Source organism: Pinus tabuliformis, chromosome 2_1 (genome assembly GCF_031772625.1).
Source record: "Pinus tabuliformis cultivar Carrire ecotype Pingquan chromosome 2_1, CPIR1, whole genome shotgun sequence".
NCBI lineage: Eukaryota > Viridiplantae > Streptophyta > Pinopsida > Pinales > Pinaceae > Pinus > Pinus tabuliformis.
In genome coordinates, this window is record NC_142299.1 from 788,397,753 (window position 1) to 788,419,003 (window position 21,251).

Below are 21,251 nucleotides of genomic sequence, written 5' to 3' on the forward strand. Positions count from 1 at the left end.
GTAATTAGTTAGCATTGATCAACCACATTGTTTTTTCACACAAGAATACAATCTTGTAAAATTAAAATAATAGTTCAAAAAATAAATTTAAATATATCATAATAGATTAGATTTAATAAACATAGTCAAATGGAACCTTTAAACCATAAAATAACATAAACGATAAAATAACAACAAACACTCTTATCTAAATCTAATTTGGTATTTTCTTCATTTGATTAGTTTTCTTCTTGTTAACTAGTAGGCGACCCCTTCTATTTAGTGTTCATAGATTATAGTGAGAAAATGCACATGTTAAATAGTTTTTGTTTTGATTTAGTCCTTAGATTAGAGAATGATTGTCTCTTTGTATTTTCTTTAAAAACATGTGCTATTTTTAAATCTTATTTGCAATATATAAAAGCAAAGAGACATACGCACCAAAGTTATTTTCCTGTTATCTTAAGATTTTGAGAATTCATGATTAGGAATTGTGTTGGTTTGAGAAATACTTAGCATCCTTGTTTATGCAACTTCCTTCTTTATGTTTTTGAATTGTGTTACGTAGAATCCCTTGAATTTTTCTTTCCTTTTAAAGACTATTGAGCCAAGAGGCTCATTCTACAACCTAGGATGTGTAAGTGTGTCCATCTTTCCGTTCCCTTTAAAATAAAAATAAAAGTTAAAAAATTATGTTCGGAATAAAAAAGCAATGTTGGATATAATAAAAAAAAGCAATGTTGGATATAATATAAAATAAGAAATCAATGTTGGATATAATAAAAAAAAAATGAATACGTTATAAAGTAATTAGAAGTAAAAAAAGATGTATGAGAAAGACTTTTAAATCTTATAATTTGGCTATTGAGAAAATATTTTAATACTAATTAATATTGGCATATAGTTACAAATATATTAATAATAAAAAACCAATAAAAATAAGAGTTAAAAATTATGCTTTAAATGAAAAAGTAATGCTGGATATAATAAAAAAAAATGAATATGTGATAAAGTAATTAGAAGTAAAAAAAATGTATGAGTAAGACGTTTAAATCTTATAATTTGGTTATAGAGAAAATATTTTAATATTAATTAATATTAGCATATACTTGCAAATATATTAATAATAAAAAACCATTTTAATTTGTGTAGTAAAATATCTCGTTATATAAAATATTTTAAAGTCAAATTCGTATATATTATATATCATTTAAAAAAAATTATGTATATGTTATGAAAAAATTAAGTTTGTATGGTTAAAATGTTTATTTGTTCTTATGTATACTCTATTTACTATTCAAAAATACAATTTAAACAATGAAAAATAACACATTGTATTTTTACACTCTAAATAAGTTTTCACGTCAAGAACTTTGATCCCTCTCTGCACTCGTATGGATAATTCTAGTTGGGATGTAAACCTCTTTATGTTTTTGAATTGTCTTATGTACAATGCCTTGTGTTTTTCTTTCCTTTTAAAGATTAATTATTATTAAATTTCAAATAGAATTTGTAAATGGATAAAATAACAATAAACACCCAATTAAAACAAAATGACCTCATAATAAAAGGGAAAACCTACTCCACCAAACCTCAACAAATTAAAATAAAGTTTATTACTACAACATCGCCAACTTCATAACCATAAAAAGAGTTAAACAAATATGATTCTAATCATCAACTTCTCCCCAAGTATGGCCATTGGAAAAAACAAAAGGGAACGAATGCAATGCTACGTTTCATATAGTGGTCTCTTGAACTCCCTTTGACTGTTCAACTTCCACACCAACCCTTAGAGGATTAGGTGTCCAACTTCCCCCCCCCACTTAATCCAAAGGGTATGTATGCATCCAACAAGAGAGATGCTATGAAAAATGTGCAAAAATGCATGGCAACACTAGGCTGAATGTTCTCTCTAAAATGTTGGTATAAGGGGGTTGTTTAAGGATAATCGCACATTGGAACACTTAGTGCAGTTCCCGGAACTCTTCCAAATTTGACAAGAAGATGGAATCTTCTGATAGAGGAAGTGTCCCTAATGATTTGGAGAGGGAGACTTTCAACCTAGAAAAGGGAGGCCTACAACCTACGTAAAAAGAGAGAACCGCAACCTCAAAAGAGAAGTCTCAACCTGTGGTGGTTTAAGGATGACTGCCAACTCTGGAATGCTTAATGGAATTCCTGGAACTCTTCCAAAACTGGCATGAAGCTGAAGTCTTCTTCTAGAGGAAGTGTCCCCAATTTTTTGAAGAGGGAGAAACTGAACCTGAAAAGGGAGGTCTCAACCCCACATAGATGGTTTAAGGCTGACCACTAATGAAAGGCATGCTCAAGGGCATCTCTATCTCTGGCTACAACTCTGAATCTGGTATGGCAGGTTGTGGCCTAACCTTGCTTGATCAGGCTTTGAAACTTGTAGATGACCATGATTTCCTCCCCTGTCAAATACAAGGTGAGAAGATGGAGAAAACTAAACTGCAAGATTTTTCAATACTCTAGAAGAAATTCTGACATATGGCTGAAATATATTCTTGGTTGTTGAAGCCCATTGCCAAGAATCGATCCATCCAAGGTGAATCTTTGTTATTGTAGGAAGTTTGTTTATGAAGCATCTGTTTGAATGATGAGTGGTTTTATGAAAATGCTCACATGGATGAAGATCAAAACGGTGGTCTTTCAGATCGCCAACTTAGTCACAATGTTGGCATTTAACGTTCTTTTGTTTTTGTTGTGGAAGAGGACTAGAATTTGAAATAACTGCAGTTGAACTGTCATGAAGAAACACAAAACTTTGAAATTGAATGGGCTTGGAATAGTCTGGAATATGAAAGGACACCTCCTTATCCTATCAAAGACCTGTTATTTTCTTGTTGCTCACAAAATCTTCCCAAGGTCTGATGATTAGCTTGGGAAGTGCAGGCTGAATTTCTTCTTTTGCATGCAAATCTTCTGTTGAACTAGACACTCAACGTGAATCAACCTCAAATTTATATTCTTGCTATTGGTGGGAGTCTGTCTCAATGTTCTGAACCGAAACAATTTGAGAATGATGACTCTGCTGCTGTAATTCTTCTTGCTGAAGCTGAGATTCAAGCTATAAAAATAAATTTCTCTTGTGCATTTTGTAGGCAGATTTTAATATCATCAAGAGACGATTTGTTGAATTTTATTGTGTCATTAATACTAGACTATGTCAGAGTGTTAAAAAACTCTAATACTTAATAATATTGGCCATAATTGCAATAGTATAAACTTGACGAATGAGATGTTGTCTTCTATTGAAGTTTTTGTTTTCCTGATATCGAATAACTAATGGCCAAAGAAAGCAACTTCTTCAAAAGAATTATTACAAGAGAATAATGTAAAGAAAAATAATTACATCCATCATACATTGTATGGAAGACGTGGGAGAATGATTATAGGGACCTAGATCTGGCTCCACTGGTCGAACCTATATCCATTACCCGATAATGGTGGCTTCCTTTAAATTTTGGTTTACATAAACTTCATCAACATGCTATTATTATTTATTGAAATACAAAATGTGATGGTGCTAGCATAATCATGGAACCACTTGAACGAGCTCTCATAAACTTTCTAGTGGTTGTAGTGGAATTTCCCACTAATTTATTGCATCATTATTTTGATTTCTCCAATGTTATACTGCATTCACCATTCAACAATACAACTGAAACGACACACAACCATCTATCTATAAGAGAAAACTTGTGAACAGTGTAAAATTCCCTTCAATCCCTGGTTATTTAGCTCAGCTCTTCGATTTTTTCTTCACATAGACACAACCTTTGTACACCATCAATACGAACAATATTTGATCCTAGAATTAGCAAACAATCCCAGAAAATGAAGTTACAACAACAATGTGAGCTCGCACATGGGAGAGTCATAGAAGAAAATAATGGCAGGAGAGGGCATGATTTCTATTGTTGTCCCTTCAAATGCACTAGAAGAAAGAAGAATGTGCTAACAACCTCCTCGAGAGAAAGAAAAATGTTTACCTTCATTACCCAATCCGTCATTCAGCTCAGAAAACTGTCTAGCAATCCATAATGACCACAAATAATCAGTCCAACATGAATTTTGTTCTTCTTGAATCTAGGGAATTTTTTTTGGGACAACCACGAAATTATGGGCATAGTGGTAAAGAAACTCGACCTATACACTTATTCTTAACTTGTCGTCTTCAAGGGTCTCGAGATATGCTACAACAGCCTTGCTTTCCTCACAAATTTCACCTTAGACATCGCTTGGCATTTCGATGCTTTTGGTGACTTCCACAACTTGATGAGAACCAGCTAACAAGTTTGGTTTGGGAACCATCCACCATTAGCGTAAGAATTGACCACAGAAAACGTGCAAATTCGCAATGGGGAAGAAGTCTGGAGAAGGTTAGAGGGATAGCAGGGCCAACAAAAAGTTGATAAAATTCACAGGAGGTGATGTAGAGGGGCGATATCAAACGATTCACAAAAATTTCATGTTTCTCAGATAACTGTGCAGGGAAGGATGAAAACTCGGTGAATATGTATTTCCATCAATAAAACCCTTTGGAATTAATATTGGGTATGAAATGATATCAGTAGTTGGTTGGCTTATCCAAGAGCCCAAATTGGCGGCAAAAAAAGTGGCAGCAAACGAATCATAGCCAAACGTAGGGAAAAAGAAACTCAGAAGAGGGGAATGGAAGATGAATTTTTTTAAAGTCTAGATGATCTCTGGATGCTTGAGAGTGGGATGTTACTATATTCAAAAATAGTGCACATGACTATGTGAAGAGCATGATGCGCGAGATACTCATAACTTTGCTGCAAATTGTCAATCAATTATTTTGGGAATCACAATGGCGAAGGGAGTGACTATGATCTATGTATCCATACCTTCAATTGTGAATCCTCTGATAAATTGGAAATAACTCTCAGATCAACGACCTAGAAATATCTGTATAGGCTAGCTAGAATTCGATTTGTCTTCTGTATCTTCTACATAAAATTTCCTCGAACCTTGTACGATGTGATGAAACGTGTATGCGGGACCGAGAGGGAATGGATAACACAATGTTGTGTAAATTGAAGTAGGGCCACAATTTGCTCTCTCTGATACCACGTTAAACACACAAGGGGAAGAAAAAATATGAAGAATAAGCCTTGAATACATATATTATTCACCATGATACACATTTATAATACATTGGAGTAACCCTTGGTTTCATATTCCAAGTGGTCTCTGGGACTCCTTTTGATTGTTCAACTTCCACACCAACCCTTAGATGATTAGGTGGGTAACACTTTATAACCCACATAAATATTAATTATTTATTAATATTGAATCTTTTAAATGTTATATATCAAGTTTGTACTAAGCCCTTATGGAATTACACACTACTTTTTCATTATATTGTAAGAAGTACCAAGACTTAATTAAGGATAATAATTTTTATTTTGTAAGTCATATATTATTATTTCCAAATTTAAGGAAATGTTATGGATGAATTAAATGTTATATAGGAAATTGAAACTAATATATTTTCTAGAAGTGATCAACCTCAATCTTGAAAACCATAATTATTTATCGGTGTTGACTAGTGTTAGGAATAAAATGAACATTTCTAAAATAAGAGCTATTTTTCATGAACTTTATAGTGAAATTGTGTATTGATCTATTCCCAAAACAACATTGGAAGAAAGAATTAGTCACTTGTACTTTAATAAGAAGGTTGAAAATGGAAATCACTTCCTCTTAGATTGACCAACTTATAGTGAAATCTATTTTAATTTTCAAAATATATATGACACTACTAACTTTTTTAACCAATCTCACTAACAAAATATAAATAAAAAATTATATTATAATCTTTTATATAACTAATATGATCAAAATAATAATAAATAATCCCTTAATATCATTCATATATATATATATATATATATATATATATGCATCTAGTATAACTATAAGTTGGACATATATTTGATTATATACACGAAACAAATGATAGAATTGGGGATCATTTAATGCTATTAATAAACTAGGTTCATATTCCAGTTAAAAATAATCATGGATAATAATTATGAAAGACGCCATGATTATAAAATTGATGGAGTTAATTGTCTCTTTATCAAGAAACAAAATTAAAGACATATAAATTACTTCTTGGTAGAAATTATTTTCAATGTATAAATTGTAGTGTTTTCCTTCTATAAATTCAAACCATCATGGATGTATTAGAAATTAACAATAATATAGATAGTTATTAAATTATAAATTATAATTAGGATATTAACAAATTTTTAATTTATTATGGAAATTTCTTAATTAAAGTGTATTGAAATTTTATTTTAATTTTTAAAGTTAATGATAAATATTAAAAAAAATAATTAATATGGTGTTTTTTATAAGTTTAGTAATATAGATGTTTTATGATGTTATATACTTTTTTGGGTACTACTATATTATATTTAGTAGGTGCACTACATTCCATCCCCTTCACATGTTTCATTCTAAAACTATGGTAAGAAACCATAAAATATGAGTGGCCAAGCAATGTAGTCATCCGATACCAAACAATAGCATTTATCAATCCTAGTGACATGTGAACATGAAGTCCAATTGCATTCCTTCCATGTTGATATGGAATTTGGTTAGTCCTTACCATGATATGGTAATGTCTCCATGTGTCTCTCATATAGTTGTCCTTCTAGTGCCATGTTGGTCCATGTTGATACACCCATGCCTTAATGTTTAATGATTGAATACGTTTGTCTTGGAAAATTGAGATTAATATTCGTTAGCTTCTTCTTCTTCTTTATGCCCCTCCCATGGATATTTTTGAGGTGGTATTGTATATCCTTCTTTCGATTCAATCACAAACTTGAACTCTACCATTGTGTTCGCTATAGAGGCTTCTATATGTATCCCTTTGGGCCCTCCTAGTTTACCAAGAGACATATCCTATAGTGTGATCTCCCTTTTCATGTACTAAATATTCATAAAATTATTTTGAAAAATAATATTGATTGTACCAATTGATTCCATCTAAGGATATCTAAGAATAATATCCATCATGGATATCTATAGCATAAAATGTTGAATGCAACACATATTTATTCATGGAAATCTTAAAATATTTAAAAAAGTGAGTGTTTACACCATCAACATATGTGCTTTGAATACTCTTTGCTAGTAGTTCCGATATTTTAGTCAAATTAACATTGATCAAATTATATTGGCTACTGCGACCTATAGATACAACCACTTACTCTTTTTAAATACATCCATGAACTTGTAATATATATTTTTAACATGAAAAGAAACCCTTGATGATTTCCTTATTAGTCCTATTAGTGTGACACCATTTATCTAGAACTATTTTTTCAAATTATTTTTGAGAAAGTGCCATCATCTTCCAGATTTCCAATACTTTTGACCATATCATGAAATCTTATCTAAAATGAAAATGGAATACAAATTTCTGCTTCTCTTTCCATAATGACTTTCAACTTTCACAATTCTTCAATAAGAAGACAATTCTCTTTTCCTATAAAATGTTGTTTTCCATAATTACAAAAATAGAATTACGGTTTACAAAAAAAATTACTTACTAGAGAAAAATGGGCATAGTAGTGACTATATCTTTCCAATTTGATATTATGAACATAATAACAAAATTACAGATCCACTTTATATGTAATGAAACTTGTTCATCAAAATTTTGTGAGTTCATAAAAATAGATCATATATACATTTGTTGCGGTTGTCCTATGTTCCTATGTTGGTGGTTTCCTGTAGCAAATGTTAAAAAAATACTATTATGGATTACTCCAACTAACCAATGTGAGGATTGTGAATTTAGGCTGTAGAGTCTATTGGTTTCTCATTTTCATGTTGTGATTATGATTTTGAATTAATACTATAGAAAATAAAAACACAAACATAAACCGTGAAACAAACGACGAAAGTCCAAATAATACAGTGAATTGATTTTATTGATAACGCATGTTCGAATGCCTCTTAGCTAAAATGAAACTTAGTGGACCTCCTCCTTGGGAGAGATTTTTGAGAATTCTCTAGCTACAAGAAAATTTTGTCTCTGAAAAGGGTAAATGAGAGAGGAAAGAAAAGAAAATGAGAAAAGAAAAAAGGTTGAGAGGTTAACTAGGGGGGAGAATTCAAATATTATAAGTTCAAAAGTTGTACAATGAAAATTGTCATGGTTAATGGGAATAATTTTTTTCCTATTTATAACAAAATGGTTGCTAGATTTGATGAGGTCAAATATTGAAAAATATTTGTTAAACCAAATCAAGATCTAACTAATTTTGGTATTTTATTATTTTTGTGAGAGCAAAATTCCAAAAAATGGTTAATGACCTTTATTATGGATAATTAACTAAACAATTAGTGACTTATTGAGCTACTTAATGAAAAAAGTCCAAGTAAAAATGGTTTATTAGATTAGTTCCAGTTGGTTAGGTAAAACTATTAAAAATAATTCGTAACTAAATATTCTAACAAATTATTTCTAGTTTATAAGGTTAAATGGTTGGAAATAATTCATAAATAAATAATTTAAAAAAATATTTCAATGATAATAAATAAAATGAGTGAAAATAAGTATATTACCTTCACATAAATGGGTAAAACTATGAGAATAACATATAGTTAATAAATTTATGTTTTATTGTCATGTAAATAGGTAAATTAATGGAAATAACTTAGGAAAATAGGTTGTGTAGTCTATATATTTAGGTGAAAGTGGTTTTAATGTATAAAAGCCATACTAACATGGTATAATTCAATCAACAAAGCATTTTTCCTAAGTGGTTACTTTTTATGTAATAATATCTTCGAGAAACCCTTGAAAAATGTTGATTTTTAAATCATCAATATCTCCATTTTCCATACACTACTTTGGTATATTTTTTTCCTTAACCTAGATGTTTTTTCAATAGGATATAATATTTGTAGTAAACTTCTACAATTTCTTCTAAAAAATTATATATATTAAATTTATGTGGTCAACTTTCTTTTTTGTTCCCTGAAAAATCTGCGAAATGGGAAACATTTCTACCAATTTTTTTGCCAAGGATAATGCTCTTACTAGACCTCAATGAATCCAAAATATAGCATGAAATAGAACCTTAATATTCAAAAAATAAATTCAATAATGCGCACACAAGAATAAACATAAGAGATCTCAATAAAACACTTGAAATATTGTAACACCATATATTATTCCTTAAGGAATGAATTCACTCCTTAATCATTAATTGTTTAACTTAATTAGAATATTTTTCACCGTGCCTATTACATTATTTATTCTTTTATTTATGATACTCTGTATTTACTAAGAACAGAATAAAGGAAGAATATTATAGTAGGTGGAATCTTTTCTTAACTCCTTGAATATTCTAAGAACATTAAATTTATTTACAATATCATGATACATATAAATTATCATTGCCTTGGGTACCCCCCTAGGTACCCCCATGTTACACTGCATAGGTACACTACAACTTGTTAGTGATTTGTAAAGGGATAAAGGGATAGAGTATCCCTCATGCGAAATATGTTTGGGTCAAGGGTCATTAACATGTTTCCTAATGTGCAAGGAAACACATAATATGAAATGAAAATTAACAAAAAAAAAGATTATGTCTTATCGTAGGATAATAAGGGTGATTTCAACCTGTTATAATATCTAAGCATGTAAGTTCTCACAACTATTTATAATGTTTCTTAATCTTTTTGGAGATAAAATATGTATAAAATTTTGAAACATATTATGTTTGAGGTTATAACACTACCCATCATGAGGAACAAAATAAAATTGAAATAATAATAGAAAAGAGAATTGGAGTTGATATTAAAGGATGGAAATTAAAGATGACCTTTGTGAGAAAAATTTTACAATTTCATTGGAAAATAAGATTAAAATATTAAAATATTTTTTATAAATACAAGTAATTTAATGTTAAAATTGAAGTTAAAAAAAAATATTAAAAAATAAAGTTTGTTAGAAACAATCGAAACTAGGACACTACTAAGAGGGAGGGTGAATCAACAGCATCACTAAACTATACAACTCATTACAATTTATACTTTCCAATCAATTTAGAAACCACTCATGTAATCAACAACATAACTTAATCATGTAAAACATATCATCATAATCATTGTCATACACATGTACAACATATATATAAGCCATCAATATTCTTTTTATTTCTTTGGCAAATACAGGCTTCAACTTGCTATTACACCATTGTAGCACAATCTTCCACTTATAGGTTTATCAGTCATTACTGAAAGGAACTTATATCTCTACTTGTTTATAAGATACCACTGAAAGTGAATACTACCCCTACTCATTATCATCCACTACTAAAAGGTACTATTTCCCCTTCTCATTTATCAATTTTCACTAAAAAAGATTTTTGCACCTACTCGTTTGTTAGGCATTGTTGAAAGGAACTATTTCCCCTGAAATGAAAGATACCACTTTTTATCCCTATTGGTACATATTTCATCCATTTTCAAAGGAAAATCAATAGGTTACTTTATTTCATAAGCAAATAAATTTTTCACCTCAACCACTAGCCACAAACACTGTAAAAAACACCTTCAGCAATCTTTGATTACTAAACAAACCACCAAACACACTAGCAATATCAATCCTTCGTAATAATTAATTTCACCATAAAAACATATTTGTTAAATACATTAAAAATCCATTCCCTAGTTCATTCTCTACCTTCTCAAACACCTTTTAGATATCAAAATTGGTCTCTAATTCAACCCTGATGCATATTGAAATTATGTATCTCATAACTCCAACAAGTTATTACCTTTGTTATTCGATTTTGCTTATAAAAAATTTGGACTAGTATTTTTGAATTAAAAATTTATTTATCTTCATCTATTCATCATACATAAATATCTATTTTTTATCCTTTTTCCTTCTTAAATTAATCCTTCTAAACATGCTCTCCAAGTCTTCTAACTCTAATCTGCTATCTCTCTCAGAAAACATGAGCTTAACTACTCAATTTTGCTATTCTATATTTTTTTAGAATTCAACGGTTCTCCTTCTAAATTTGGTACTTCTCCTTCTAAATTTGTCTATTTGCACTAATAACACATTCACCAAATATGACGCATAACTCGAATTTTAATTTGTCTACCTTCTTTCATGCTAAACATTTTAACTGGTCCATCATCGTTTTGTTTTTAGCCCCCGAAGGGATTTAAACTATGTTGTTTTCTCGCTCACACAAAGCCCTTAAACATTGCCCAAAGTACTTAAGACTGCAACATTATAACTCCATGGACCCATTTCTCTTTAAGCCCCAAATGGATTATGTCTTTTATAATTATTTTTCGCCCTTGATTTTACACCTACACAAAAAACCACGTCTTGGTCCTTAAGCTTTATCCCCTTGATTTATTTCCTTCTAGGATTACATGTTAGGTGAGTCTAACACTCTCAACATATTCTCTTTTCATTGGTCATAAGCTCTAACTATATCTTCCACCATTTCTTAGAGTTGAATCTTCTCAGGAGTCCTCGCCTTGTGCCTTTTACATTCCTTCTAGGGCCACACCTCTAGGGTGACATATCTTGGGTGCCTTCGTATTGGTTCTTTGCTTCGACCTCATATGCCACCATTTTTCAACGCTAAATAGGCCTAGATATTCCTTTGTTGTAATAACTTGAAACCTTCTAGGGTCTAGGGACTGGGATTAGGTGTCTCGGTGGCAAGCATTGTCACACTTGTGACCCAATAAATGACTAGCAAGGGTGATTTATCTACCACATATGCCTAGTGCCTTGTCTGCCTAGCTGAACTTTGCATGAACACATTGTAAACCTTTCGGGGAATCCCATGTAGAGTGATGTCATGTTCATTTTACTGTCACCATGTGGTTCCATTTGAGTGGTGATAGATGTCACTCAGATTTGGCACCTTCGACCACCTGAAAATGTCGAAAATGCATTCCACGTGTCCCCAGGTCTAACATCATGTTTACATCATCATGTGCTAATAAAATACTACCACAGATCTTCCAATGAGGAGAGAGAAAAGAGTTCAATATTTTATTTTTCCAATAAATTTATCTGTTTACAATTACAACACAAAACCATCAAGTCCAATCCTTCGCTACTCATTATGCCACATTTCTTGGCCCTATGTCACCCTGGGCCTTTACTTCTGTGTGCGCCTTGTTTCTTCCAGGGAAGACTTGCCAGGGTGGCATGGTTTTTGGGACCACCTGATGTTGAACTTGACCAACGAAAGGCTTTCGTGTTATTGTGTGGACTGTCCACCTCCGCGCAGAGCTACTTCATCGTGAGCCTCACCTTTACACTTAATTTTGGATCCTTTCGGGGTACATCCATTAGGATGAGATATATAGTGGTAGCTCCACTGGCAAATGAGAATGTTTTTTTCCATTGGCGTCCACTCAGGCTTATGCAATCCCAAGCGCTCCCCTTGTGTGTAACTTTGAAATAATTTAGGGAACATCTTCCAGGATGAGATGTCATGGGATCTCCACCACTGGTAAGTATAAATTAATTCAGTCATTGCATTGTAAGCCATGTTCTCCCGAAGTCTTAGTTAGATTCTCCATTAAAAAACTCCACCACCTTTGGCAATGACACAACAATTAACTTGCTCCAAATTTTTCCTTCATCAACTTATCTCTGCTACTTTAACTCTGTGGGTTCTCACCTTTGACTAGAAATAGCTTGTGATTCAGAAGGCCTTTTGTTAACTTCTATATACAACTATAAATTTCTTTTAAAGCTCTATCCATCCAAGTGGGTTCCAACTACATTTGAGGTGATATGTGATTCCATAAATGGCTCCAAAGTCTCTGCACCTTAATAATTCTTTGTCTTTAACATTATTTAGACTGATATTCATTCTTCTTGCAACGATTTCTTCTCTTTTCATAGCCTCCTTTGACATGCTTTTCAATTTTCCTATGACACCACTGATCTAATGACAACTCCTTTATCACTACTTGTTCAACATCAGCGTTATGTTGACAAAACCTTTGATAGTGACAACATATCAATACTTGACATCAACAAACACCTCCTTTGACAACATATTCTAAAAATATTTCATCATATTCTTTGCCTTTGCCATCAATGACAACATATTCTAAAAATATACCCCTTTGGCATTGATGGAAATGCCATAAGCAAAGATAAGTGTATTTTCCTTCTCTTCTCTTCTTCTTTGTAGATGTTGTTCCTACTATGATGCACTTCTCCTTTATGTACTTCTAGTCTGGTGTACTTTCCCCTTCTTTTTTTGGGTTGGGTCTTATCCTCCCCCTTTATTTTGTTTGAGATACTTCTCCCTCTTTGACATTAATGGAAATTATAATTTACCAACATGCTCCCCCTGATAATAATATTCCTCTGTCATGTTCCTCCTATGGACTTTTCAATTGCTTCTTCTTATGTTTAAAACTTCAACATCTTCAATCTAATCTAAGAATCTTCCTTTTTTTCATATGGAGAATATTGAGCTGAAAGGAGAGGAGTAATTCCTACCAATATATACCTCAAGTATTCAAGAGGGATCTCTTGCTAAAATAGTTCATTCATGTACAAATAAGCCATAATAAAAATCATGCATGTTGGTGTACATCTCAGCAAGGCTTACATTCATAATAGTGCCTCCCTGGACAGTTACACCTGACCTCTAGGAACACAAACAATCTATCTCATGCATGACTGACACCATCAACTTGTCAATTGATAAAGAACAAGGTACAACACTTGGAAGTGCTTCTATGAAAAACATAGAGGGACTCTCACCAATGCATGCTTAGACTAACAACTCATCATATACTTCATTTGACATACTTATAATGTAAGTAAAATCACCTCATAAATTTGTCTCAACATGAACTTTGGCACCATATAAATCATGACTATTTCAACAACACTTGAACCAAAAATTTTCTACTAACAATATGAATACCAAACCGACAAAAATCTAATGAAAGGTAATACCAATTATTAGTACATCATACCAAGTTTTAATGCCTTTGATACCAATGATACCAATTTCTTAATTGATAGCATTGTTATTAGTTATTGAGCAATTTTTAACTAAGTATTCTCCCCTTGTGATTATGCTCGTTTCACTAATATTCATTCTCTCCACAAATTTGATTTCTAATATCAATCACTAATTATCATAGTCTAAAAGCATTACAACGGTCAAACGATTCATCATATCTGCAACAAAAACTTTGACTATTAAGACAATATTAATTTGTAGCCACAACACCATCAACCTCTGTCTTCCACAATTATCCTTAAGTAGTAAAAAAATGATATCAGTTGATGATACCAATTGTTAATCATTTAATTTGATACCTAAATTTTAAATTGAGTATAATCCCCTTGTGGTTATATTCCCTCTTTGGCACCAATAATTTGTAAACATACCTGCACAAGCCAAGGAAACCTCAATAGTAAACAGATCAACACCTTTGTTCTTTCATCACTGTATATACTCAAATTAGCAATCTGATTTAACAACATCATTGAGTCACCCAAAAGACATACTAATTAAGTCCTTTACAATCAACCACTATTCTCAACAACACTAGTTTACTTTAGCGATTTCATAAACTGAGGAAAAACATAAGGGGCATAATTCCCTTAACCTTCGGATGCACTACTTGGAATGTTCCTTTCTACTCCTTTCATTTGTCCTTTCTATATTCTCTTGGATCCAACCTCTTCTTTCCAATGAAGAGGAAAAAGGGATCTACTCTCCCTTAGCAGATTTACTCCCTTTTTCTTCCACACCTGGGTATGCTAAATTTTTACTTGGTCAACACGATGAGGTTATTTCCTATGCTCATATTGTACTCTTGCTTAACTGAGTGAATTCCTGCCATAATTTGTGCATACAGACCACTAACCATTTCCCTTGTTAGCACCAATTAAATCTAGTCAACAAATTACCTGTTTATCTTCTTTCTCACTATTTGTTCTTCCTTTCTGCTTATAATACTTTCGGGACTAATTTGGGATGTTTCTACTTCTTTTATCTGGTTGAAGTCTTTATCTGTTGTAGCTTATGTAAGAGAGATCAACCACAAGAATTTCAGACTCTGAACTGTTAATAATATTTAAGGACAAACATTTGGTTTTTTTTCCTCCATGCACCGTTAGACATGCCTCTCTTATGATTGTTGTAATAACTCCTACGTAGTTGTCCTTGCTTGCTCCGAACATGATCCATACCTTTGTTTCCAATTTTTTGGAAAGGGTATTCCTTACCAAGTTTTCATAGAGTTTCATAATGCCAAAAATTCTTACACTTGTAGCATTAAATGTTATTTATAAAGGGGGGAATGAATTATTCTTACTATAGATTCTTCTCATCGAATCTCTTTGACTGATACTCACTCTCATGGTGCTTTTCAGCCTCTGATAGTATTTCCTTTGAGGGGAAAAGGCTCTTTATGAATGATTGTTCAAATTTATCTAAGAAACTCATGGTTGTTGCTAAAAAAGGGTGTTCCAACTATGCTACGCCAACTTATTTTTTCTCTTTGAACACTTGGAGGAAAATTACCCTACGTTACCACTAAAAACACATATGAGGGTTTTCACAACTTTGTCTTTATCTTTGGAAGTATTTTTGTCTTCTTGTTGTGTTCTCTTCTCTACTATTGTAGTTTTGTTGGGTATTTCTTTAAAAAAGTTGATGGGTCCCTTTGATGCTGTTGTTGAGTAACTTACACTAATCAAATTTTCCTTGTCTTTAGTGGGGTTTTGAATGCCACGAATTTGATGTCGAGATTCCTAACTCTTTTCATGCTTATGATATTTCAACATCTGCTCTTTTAATATAATGATATCAACTTCTAGTTTCTTATTTGAGGTTTTAAGATTCTTGATCTACTCAAAATATAGAATGAGTTTCCTTCTTAAATAAATATTTTCTTCAAGATTTTCCAACTCAATAGAGGAGCTACTAGATTCACAAGTGTCTATTTGACTCCCAAATTGTTCGATAACTTGTTCCCTTGTTGACTTTAGTGATTCTTCTACTGACACATGAAATTTCCTATTTACATCTCTACCAGAGGTGGGACCATCGACTTGTTTAACAATGTCTAGATATTGTATCACTATCAAAGTAGTTCCTTCGTCACTATAACTACATGAGGAATTCTCTCTTTCATTATAGATTCCAATTGAACAACTTGAAGATAAATGGCATATTGTTCTACAATAATATAGAACAACAACTTACTTGTATATTGCATCTCCTCAACATTATCTATGTATTGATAAGCAACTTGGCCTCTTGGTATAGGTGAATCATCCTTTGGTTCATGATCTCCAATACTCTTTGAATCTTTAACTACTCCATTCTTCAGAGAATGTCTCTTGACATCACCTGCATCCTATATGTTTTTATCAAAGATGAGTTGCAATTAAGTCTTTTAAACATTCTCTTCAAGTCTTATAATTCTTATTTGTTGTCTCTCTCAGAAATAGTAAGCTTAACTGCTCAAATTTTATATTCTAGAATTTTTCAAAGTTTAGTAGCGCTTCTTCTAAATTTGGCACTTCTTGAAATTTATCTATTCGAACAAATTTTTCTCCAGATATGTCCATGCCTCTATCTATGTTGCCAACTCATTCATGCATCTTTTATATTCTTTTTAGTGTTGTTGATTTGGTGCATGTTCACCAAATATGGCATATAACTCCAATTCTAAGTTGTCAACCTACTTCCATGCCAGGCCTCTTAAATGTCCCGCCATCACTTTATTTTTAGCCCATAAAGGGCTTTAAAATATTTTTTCTATTAGTTCACATGAATTCCTTAAACATGGTCCAAATCCCTTAACAATACAACATTATAACTCTGTAGGCCCATTGCTCTTTAAGCCCCAAATTGCTTATTTCCTTTGTAATTCTTTTGCGCCCTTGGTTTTACACTTGCACATACAACCACATCTTGGTTTTTAAGATTTAACCCCTATCTTTATTTTATTCCAAGATTATGTGTTCAGGGGGCATGACTCTCTTCTCTTGTGCTCTTTTCATTGGTTGTCAACTTCGATTGTACCTGCCACCATTTCCCAATGTTGAATCATCTTAAAAGTCCTCACTTTACATCATTTAGCTTTATTCTATGGTGTCGTCTCCAGGGTTTGAGCCAATCAATGACCAGCTCGAGTGATCTATCCACCACATATTCCTAGCTCCTAGTCATCCCATCAAAATTTTGCATGCACACCTTATGAACTTTCTCGGAAATCTCATCCGGAGTGACATCATGTTCACATCATCGTTGCCACATGATGCCATTTGAGTGGTGTTACATGTTACTTATATTTAGACCCTTTGACCACCTGAAAATGTTGAAAATGCATACAAGATATCCCCAGGTCTGGCATCATGTTTACATCATCATGCCATAATAAAATATTACCACACGTTTTCCAATGAGGAGAGAGAAAAGGGTTTAGGATTTTAGTTTTGTATCAAATTTCTTCATTAATGATTAAAACATAAAACCACTCGGTTCGAGCCTTCAATGCTCATTGTGGCATATTTATAGGTCCCATGTCATCCCCAACCTTTAATTTTGTTTCCACCTTATTCCTTTTGGGGAAGACCTCTGAGGGTGACATAGCTCTAGGGACCACCTGCTATTAAACTCTTCCAAGGAAAGCCTTTGTTGTCACTGTGGGGCTCTCACCTTTGACTAGAAATAACTTGTGATCCAGAAAGCATTTTTCTAACTTCTATATACGATTGGAAATCTCTTTCAGAGTTCTATCCATCTAAGTGGGTTCCCACTACATTTTAGGTGATCTACTATTATATAAATGGATCCAAATAATCTGCACCTTAAAAATTATTTTCCTTTACTATTATTTGAATTGATATTCATTATTCTTGCAACCATTTATGCTCTTTCCATAAACTCCTTTGGCATGCTTATCAATCCTTTTGTGATACCATTGATCTAATGAAAACACCTTTGTCAATACTTGTCTGGCATTAGCCTTATGCCAACAACACCTTTGACAGTGACAATATATCAATACTTGACATCAATAAACAACTCCTTTGACAACATATTCTAAAAACCTCACATCATCTTCTTTTCCTTTTCCATCAATGAAAACTTATTCTAACAAAGTTTAATATGTATAATTAATTTATTTTTAGTTTCTAAAAAAGGTTAAGAAAATAAAAAAGTTCAAACTAATAATAATAATAAATAATTAAATCCATGAAAAAAAACTAGCTAAAACTTAAATAAAAAATTAAAAGAAAAATGAATAATTAATATGATGAATAATGAATTTATCATATTAATTTAATAAGCTTCATTATATCCAAATTATTAAAATGTTTATTTTTTTCTTTTTCAATTCCTTTTTATAATATCTTCATGATGTCCAATATTTCTTATATTCCAATATAATTGAAATTAAATAATGGTCATATACTTTCATTTATCTATTTTAAAATAACTTCATACATAGAACCAGCAACATACCTCCATAAATATGGGAATGTAAATAGTAGAGTTATATTATTTGAAAACTGAACCACTATTTTAAGAATAACCTTCTACCATGATTCTTGATTTTTTTTTGTAAGTTTTTGGAAAGAGTTTTCTATTAATCAAAGAAAACATACATCATGGATACATTCGAACTCACCAGCCTCTGCCAAAACATTCACCAATGTCAAATAATATCACAATTTGACCAAGAAAGACAACAATAAAAGACAAACTAAATAGACCATTAACCTTGACAGCCCAAAGGTGATGACTGCACCAATACAACAACAACAACAAGTATTTGATCAGGACACATACATGTAGAAAAATATATTTAGCCTTTGTAAAACAAGTCATAGAAAAATTTGTGTCCAAAACCGACCATCCATCCTACCAACCAACTATGGTCCCAAAGGCCATCCATGCCCTCCGTACAAAGAATACCTCCATTCCACAAACAAGAAATGTTGCTACTAAGCTCCGAGACATGAATAACTAAACAAAAAAAAAGTTTTTGAGAGGCAACATAAGAACAACTCCAAAAAGGAATCAAAGAGTATGTTGATCTATAGAAATGGCCTAATCAACATTTTAAGAATACCAACTGGTGAAGGTCTATAACTTAGATCTATATCCGTTGAATTGTGGTTCCAACTAGTTCTATTAGGTCAAGTTACCTTTTCTCTATATCTCCGCTGGCTTATAATATCTTTATTATCTTCCCGGCATAGAAAGAGAAATCAATATGACTCTCTTCCTACTAGATTGGCAAAAAAGTACACACTTAAGCTTATTTGTGGCTCAACCAAACCACTTCTAATGATTTGACTCTTTGAGAAGAGGACTTCTAGAAATGTGGTCTTTAAACTAAATGCAGATCTAACTCTATATTCCCTAAGACTATATCAATTGGATGAAGGATTAGTACTCCATGAAGCCAAGAGCAAGACTAATAATAATTAGGATTTTAGCATGAAAATCTTATCATGAATATCTAGTTTGTAATTACTTATCATGCTATGTGTAAGAGATCAATTAATCATAACTGCCAAATCACTAACATTAGGAAGTATTTCACATAATGTTAATGAAAACAACAAATAATGAACCAATATCATTAGGAATTAGTTCACATAACGTTGTACTGGTTATTAAATCAGGATAAGATAACAAATTTCTTAGTAAATAGTTACTCAAAAATCTTATCTTAATAAGTAATGGAAAGAGATAAATGACAACATATTTATGTACTGAAGATCAGATAACTAATCTACAATATAAGAATCAATATTAACAGTAGTGCACAATATAAATTCTATAGACATAATGTTGCTACCAAAAAGGAATGTAATTTGTTATTAAAAATATAGTATCTTTATACAAACTAATCAAACCTCCCGTCCTATTCAATACGAGATTCAATTCTCAACAGGCCTCCTCCAAGTCACAAACTCCTTTGATAGAAACAATAGTTGAAATAGTGCAAACCCTGCTCCTCTTTACACAACTCAAAATTGAAAGAGACCAAGCCCTAATCACATAAATCACAGATCTATGACAAAATTTCTTATTCTAGTAATGCCTCTCTATTCTACTCCCTACTCTATCTCATGCATTTCCTTCCTCCACGACTCAGCCCAAAGATGAGTATTTATACATTATTTAGAAATAATAACAATTTCCACAAATCTCTCAATAACAGAATTAATTATAGCATAGATGGCTTCAATTGGAATTCTGGTCAAAATGTAGATGAGCATAGTGGAACGATTTCCCAGTTTGGTTTGCACAGATAAGGATGATCTCACTTGTCTCCTGCTTGTTTCAAACTAATAGGTGAAATTACATGCGAGGAAAAACTGATTCAACGAATTTATTTCAATAAAACATCCCTTTACCGTCAGGAGGAATTTCATTGGTGATAGATTGGATCTATTTCATTACTGGCCTTAATCGAAAATCTCTATTATAACAGAAAACAGAAATAGCCATGGTGTTAAACAAACTTTGTAAACAAACTCTAATTATACCCAAAACCAATAGAAAAGTCAAGCGTCTTTTTCAATTAATATGACAGTGCCCCTAGAAGTGACAAGTGGCAAGATTTGAGTGGTATCGAAGAAATGGATATCAGAACTTTTAACAATGGGCACAAATGAAAAATGTCGATATTGGGAGGCTATGATATGGAGAGGACATGATATCTTATTGAACTCCTGTTAAATAGTGTATTGGGTTTGGATATGGGATGTGAGTGGATGATTAAAAGTCGAAAGTTGGAGGGAGATGATTATCGGAGGTTGGAAGAATTGGTTATCGAAAAATCGGTAGAGTTTCATATCGGAATAACAGTGAGATATGAATATCGAAGGTTAGAGCGGTAGACGCATTGGGATATCAGAGGTCAGAGGAAGTGTTGTATCGGAGTTTTTAAAATGTGTCTTGAAAAGGAAATCTCCAATATGCATTATCTCTAATATGTGGGAGTAATGATGTGGAAGTGGGTCCTCCCTCCAATAAGTTACAAACACTATTAAATGGGCCTAAGACTTATGATATCAGGGATTTTGAAAGGAATCTTCCAATATCGATAAGTTCCGAGGTTCTGATATGTTACAACCACTTTATCAAAAGACCACATTCGCTTTATAATATAAGACAAAGCCACTATTT